Source organism: Eulemur rufifrons, chromosome 18, assembly GCF_041146395.1.
Source record: "Eulemur rufifrons isolate Redbay chromosome 18, OSU_ERuf_1, whole genome shotgun sequence".
Taxonomy (NCBI): domain Eukaryota; kingdom Metazoa; phylum Chordata; class Mammalia; order Primates; family Lemuridae; genus Eulemur; species Eulemur rufifrons.
This window is the reverse complement of record NC_091000.1, coordinates 55,636,583-55,643,608: the sequence shown is the minus strand read 5'-3', so window position 1 is coordinate 55,643,608 and position 7,026 is coordinate 55,636,583.

Below are 7,026 nucleotides of genomic sequence, written 5' to 3'. Positions count from 1 at the left end.
TATTAGAGTAGCTAGAATAATTGTACAAGGACACTTCAGAAAAAGATTTGGATATCATTCATATCCCTACAAATAATAAAATTTAAATGACCACAAAATACTTTCAACACATATTTATACTGTGAATTAAATTCCCCAATTTGATAAATACTGACATAATACTTTCTCTTGAAATCTTATGCTCTTTCCTGTGTTATTTATAGGGGCTTGGATGACATGTTTGTTGAGTTAAAATATAGATAGTATAAATGTGAACATTATCATTGATACCTTGGCTTGAAAACCTCTCTACGTATATAGAGTTAAATATGAAAAAGATAACATATCCTAAATGATAATCTGTGTATTTTCTTAGCGATACCACCCACATTAATAGGATGGGAAGAGAAATGATTAGAATGTAGGGCACCTGGATACCTAAAGTTCTAGGTACATTACTGCCCACAAAACCCATCTCAGGGTTTGGGGACGAGGAACCAGAGACTCAGAGACTCTGAGCGACATCCCACAGTCACAGAGCCACCACCACCAACCAGGGACGAAGCTCGTATTTGAATCCTGCTCTGCCTCCAAAGGGCTATTAACTCCATCGCTGCAACATTTTTTAAAGGCTTCAAATGGAAATGTGATTTTTCCCATGATCATCTTTGTTTCTTCTTTCCTTTCTCTTTAAAGGATAATTTGCACTGAGTAATCAGAAAGAAAAATTGAGATTTCTAAAACATAGCCTCAGGGATAATGTTAATTTTATGTATTGAAATAGTATAATTGGTTTTCTCATTCTTAAAGCACAAAATTTTGAACAACCACTAGGGTATTTCAACTAAAATCAAACCACAACCTTCAGGAAGATATGGGCCAGGGAACACATGATTGGATAAGTGTCTCTATAATCATCTTAATTGGTGGCCAACTGACTAATGCCTGTGCAGTTATTTTTTGTGTGTGAAAAATGACCTTGCTGTATCTAATAGAAATTACTTTGATATTTAATGATACTCTAATTTTAGGGGAAAAAGCCTCATGGATGATTCATATTTAAGATAATATATTTTAAAGAATATATAAGAGGTGTATTTTAAAATCTTTCAGATATATTTAAAATAACACATGTTGTAAGATACTTATGTTTATAAAAGTAATTTGGTAATCACAGGGACAAAAATAGAATTTATCACAGAGTGTTGCCATAGTGACTACCAGTAATTTATGACTGTGCCTATTTCTGTGTTTGTTATTCCATTATCAGTAAATAGTTAGTATTTGAAGAAGTGATTATACAGCAAAGACCGCATTCTAAAGATGCGTAATGCTAAATTGTGTCAGCATGTAGATCACTTTTGCATCCACATAATCTGTGTACGGGAAGCCTTCATATAGGGCAGAGTGGAGCCTGTGTCTCAGGTCAATAAAGGCCTCTATTTTAAAATGAACTATGGGAGATGACAGTTATGTTCTCTCTGTGTCACTTGTGTTTGTCTTTTAATTACATGAGTAATGTGTAATGGTAAATACTAAAAACTGTAAGAAGCAAAAAGCGCCAGGAATCTAATACTTTCCCCTCTCCTTAAAATAACTGCTGGCAATATTTTGTTATATGTACTTCAATACTTTTTCCTTACAAAAATGGACTCATCCCATATAAGCTATTTCGTGCCTTGCTTTTTTCTCTCCACAGTACGATATCTTTCCCTGTACATAAATCTGCTTCCATAGTATCCATCTTCATGATGTAACGTTGTTTAGTTTCTCTATTGTGTTTCTAAGGGTTCCCATAGATAAAGATGCCAAAACATGTGTTTTCGTTTCTGTTTTGAGAATGTTGATAAGCAAATATAATTGAACATTTCCCCGTCAAAGCAGAGCAATCTAAACACCTTAAAGAGCAGAAGCTGCGATGCTTGCTTTGCATCCACTTTCCATTGCTCTTACTCTTGGTCACTACTTTTCGACAAAAGACTTCGAGTGCAAACCAACAATGAAGGTTGGATGCAATCAGTTTTGAAAATCCACCTCCAGACTCTTCTCCTGTTCAGGAAATTGAATTCATCTCATGACAGTTTTTATTCAGCACACGGAGCTTTCAAGCATACTTCAAAAGTTCACGTGATAGAAAAAAAAGATTGATTATCATATCCTTATATCCAAGTTGGCTTTTCATTGATAAGGCATAAAAAAACTAGCCATGTGTGCAAAGTGTTACTGGCAGAGAAGTATTTCCAGGTCAGGGTCTGAAACCTTTTCCCTTGTATTTAGAAACAAGAAATTATTTATAAAATCAAGTGATCAGCTATTTTAAACACAAAATGCAATCATCCTAGTAGTTTCTAGTAATTAATACATAAATTTCCTCTCTATGCTAATAGAATTCAATCCCTAACCCGAAGTCAATGTGTCCTGGAAAAATGTATATGACAAAAATTCATGCTTTCTCTTTCTTAATTTGAAATAAACAGCAGTGCTCCCTTGTTAAATGGGAGAAAGACTGTACCGAGGATTAACACGTAACCAACCTCCGTTTACCAACTTGCTGGATTGGCCTATGCCAATAGTTCCCGGAGTGTGATCCCTAACCAGCAGCATCCGCATCACCTGGGAATGTGTTATAAATGCACATTCTCAGATCCTACCCTAGACCTCCTAAACCAGGTCACGGGCCCAGCGATCTGGGATTTAACAAGCCCTGCAGGTGATTTTGATGTATACACGTTTGCTCTGTGCTTGCTGTTCACACTGTAAACACACTGAGCAATGCCCACAACAGGATGCATGTTCCAGACTAGAAGGCATCTTTCCAGCATGCCCAAGAGTCCCTGCCCCCAAGAGTCAAGTTGAACATTTACTGAGCCACCTATGTTTATCCTAAGACTTCTCAGTGCTATTTATGCTGGTTATGATATTTAATTTTGTATACCTTTTTTAAAAAATGTGATGGGAAAAGGAGTAGACAAGTCTGTAAAAAACAAATCTTTGAAGGATTCTACACTCACATCGTTTTGTAAATGTCCAAATTTCACCCTCTGATTTAAGGGGACTAAAACTGTAATTTCAGATAATACGTTATGGGGGTGATTGATGCAAGAATTTTAATCATGCATTGATGTTACATCAAAGTATTTTCAAGTGACAGTATATGTAAATGATTTAAGTTAAAATAAAATATTTAGAATATATAACATATGCATTGTTTCTTGGGACTCTCTCATTGCCTGTTATTAGATAGGAAAAACCAAGGTGTTTTTCCTATTCTCGTGCACTCGATACCACTTCACCCCTGGTCACCAATATGTGTGGGGATTTCTCCCCACCCACAAACAGGCAATTCTCTAGTGGACACCAGCTGGGTGTCCTCTAATTCAACTCAATACTGACTACCTGGAGATAGTGTCAGGTCCCACAGGCTAAGGGCTTGGTACCACAAGACTGCCCCCTACTTCAGACGCCAGCCACAGGTGGTAGGTTGTCACCTATAATTCTGACCAACCAGCTATAAATCAGGCTTTCCACAACCCCCTTCTCAGGTTCAATTAATTTGCTAGAGCAGCTCACAGATCTCAGGGAAACACTTTCCTTATATTACCCACTTATTATAAAGGTTATTACAAAGGCAACAGGTGAACTGCCAGATGGAAGAGATGCATCGGACGAGGTATGAAAAAAACGTCCCAAGGGCAGGAGCTTCTGTTCCCTGTAAATTTAGGGTGCGCCACCCTCCCAGCACATGAATCTGTTTGCCCACCTGGAAGCCCTCTGAACCCCATAGTTCAGGGTTTTTTAGGGAGGCCTCATTGCATGGGCATAATGGATTATTAATTCCATTTCCAGCCCCTCTCTCTTCTCCCAGGTTGGGGAGGGGGGTTGATGAGGCTGAAAGTTCCAAGCTTCTAATCATGGCTTGGTCTTTCTGGTGACCAGCCCCCTCCCAGGAGCCCACCGAGAGTTGTCTTGTCAGAACAAAAGCTGCTCCTATCACCCAGGAATCCCAAAGGATTTAGGAGCTCTGTGTCAGGAACTGGGGCAGAGGCCAAACATTAGAACAAAAGATTTTCCTAGCACCCATCACTCAGGAAATCCCAAGAGTTGCAGCAACTCTGTGCCCAGCACCAAGGGCAGAGACTAATGTGTGTATTTCTTATTATTTCACAGCTGTTTTTATTAACTAATAATTTCTCACAGTTGCATATATTTCTACTTTAAAGAAATTTTATAACATAATATTTAATGTGTTGATCACAGTTTTAAAAATATTTGTATGGAAAATCAGTTCTTTCTTTTGTGCCATTCCAAATTGCTGACAATATTTTTAAAACCACTGAAGGGGATTTGCAATTCTAAAAACATTGTAAGATGCTGCTATTATTTATTTAACTGATCCCTGTTGTTGGAAGTTTGGGTTATTTTTGGTTTATCAACATTATAAAATATTGTAAATAATTCTGCAGTTAACGTTAAAAAGCTGGTTTATTAAATTAGTCTTAAATTTCCCTTCATAAGGTAAATAAAATACAACATTTCCTTTTGGATCTTGTGTCTGACATTGCAGGGAACTTGAAGATTGAATTGCCATTTCCACAGAAATGCTGTGACAATGAGTGACTGCTTGATCAGCCCAGATGACTTGGAACAATGTGTTTGAATTCTCTGAGGAGGGACTGTTTATTCCTTTGTCCCTTCAAACTTGTGGAAATCTGTGCAGCTTGATTGCTGGAAACTTACAGACGGAAAAAACAAGTAATCACCAGTTGCGCCAAGGTAGAGAAATTCATTTTGACTTGAATCCTCAATCCAAGGTGAGCAGTAATTGCTGACCTGCAAACAGTTGCTAGAAAGACCAACATCTCCAATACAGCACATTGTACAGCAAAGGGAAAAAGTGATGTCTTGGAAGATGGCCTTGGACTATTGGCCTGGTTAAAGTATTATGTTTCACAATGGTTAGCAATTTTATTTCGCTCATCCTTGTAAAAGCCTGCTGTTTCATATGATCAAGGAGCATTTTAGTACCTGCCTAGGTGGCACCCCCACCCCAGGCAAGAGCAAGGACAGTAGGAGGAGGAAAGAAAGCTCGGTTTCTCAGCAAGGAACACCTTTGAAGTGCCCCCTGGAACCTCCTTAAAAATCAGCCAACTGGGGCCCTCCCAGAGTGGCTGTTAATTAACTGTTTCTCTCCTATTCCCCACATTACCTTGTGAGATTGGTAAATATTTTTCAATACTTTTTTTCTCCTTCTTCCCTTGATCTTAAGTTGAAAGTCTTGTAATGATTTTAGTTACCACTCCTTCACTCTAATTCCCAGTTTTTCTGAGATCATTTGGAACTTTTATTTTCATGTTGTTAAATTATCCATAAAGTATGCTCTTTTATTTCTAGATCCATATTTGCACTAACATTACAGATTTACTGACAGTCTATGCTTATTCATTTAGGTAGGTAGATAAGAATAGATTCTAGATATAAAGATCTCAAGTTTCATCTCTCATCTTGTTTCTTCTCATCTTCTTCTTGCCCTGTCTGAATGTCTGGGTTCATGTGTGGTTTGTTGAGAGTATTTCCTTGAGAGCATCCCTCATTTGGAAACACTTAGGTGTATGATCTCTGAATTCTTACATACCCTAAAGAAACCATGTTAGATGGGATATCTTGGCTGGGTATAAGATTGCAACGTTTGTAGTTCTTCTCTCTCACAAGTCCATAGATTCAATTTCACTAGCTTCTATAGCTACATATAAGATGTCCAGATGCCAATCAGATTCTTTTTCATTGAGAAGTGATTTGGTCTTTTTGCCTAAAGATTTTATGATTTTCTCTTTCTTTTTTGAACTCAGGAATTTTATTGGGATTTGCTTGGATATGAGTCTTTTCTCATCAATGTAGTCTGGAAATCAGTGTACCCTTTCAGTCTACAGGCCACCAATAACTATTCAACTTTTCTCTTATTATTTTTTAAAAGTGTTGCCTCTCCTCTTTCAGAAGTTCTATTATAGAATTAGGTTTTCAGGCCTATTCCCCAAGTCTCTTATCCTCTCTATTAATATACCTTTTTTTTCCTCTGATCATTGAGATGTTTTTTAGACTTGCTCTTCCAGGCAACAAGTTTGGGTCTTAACAGTAAACGTCTACTTATCTTTGAAATTGCTTAATCGGTAAGTTATATTTGACTTCAGAAATTCTTTTCTTTATTGCCAGTGACTCCCCTTATTTGATCTTTTTTCCCTGCTAAATTGTCATCTCTCTCCTCCAGCAGCTTCGTTTCTGTGGACTTGTATTCTATTCGTTACAACTTAGTATCCTGTCTTTGCTGAAGATCGCAGGTGGGATTTGTTGTTTTTGTTGGATGTTTGGTGGAGTACCCAGGTGAGAGTGTTTAAATACCCTAAAAGGCAGCAGTCACAGGAAGAGAGTGGCAAATTGGTCTTCATTCCAGGGATTTAACATGCAGGAGTCGGGCTGCCAATCCCTGCTGATGTACGTGGAGGAAGGGTCCGTGATACTGGTCTCCATGTGCCTTACTAACCTCTTAGGCAGGAAGACTTAGCTGACCCATTTAGCTTCTTCCTGCCTTCATGGAAGTCCAGTAACCAGGCACATTTGTCAGGATAGATGATATTCCCCAGGGGCTCCTTTTATCTCCTTTTATCTGCATTCACACAAACAGCCACCATTGTCAATCATCCAGCCCCTGGGAGAAAAAGCCCTCTGCTGGTTCTCCTCCAGAGTCCAGCTAAACCTAGGAAGCAGCTTTCTTGCAGCTTCCTGTAGACCCAGAAGCTGTTTGGCCCGAGAGACCCATATGGATTGGATTTGGGAGTTAAGGAGAAGAGAGGGCCACTTTCAGGTGGTTACTTTCCCCAAATGCTTCTGCCCTCTAGGAGAGGGCTTAGGAGTATTTTTCTATGCATTGTTTACTAAGAGAGAGCCTCTCACCCACAAATTATTCTGAGCTTTCCCAAATTAGGAATTTTCTACCAGAGACTTACAGGTGGGCAGCCCGTCCTCCTCCCAAGCTGCTAAGTTTGGGTCTGACAG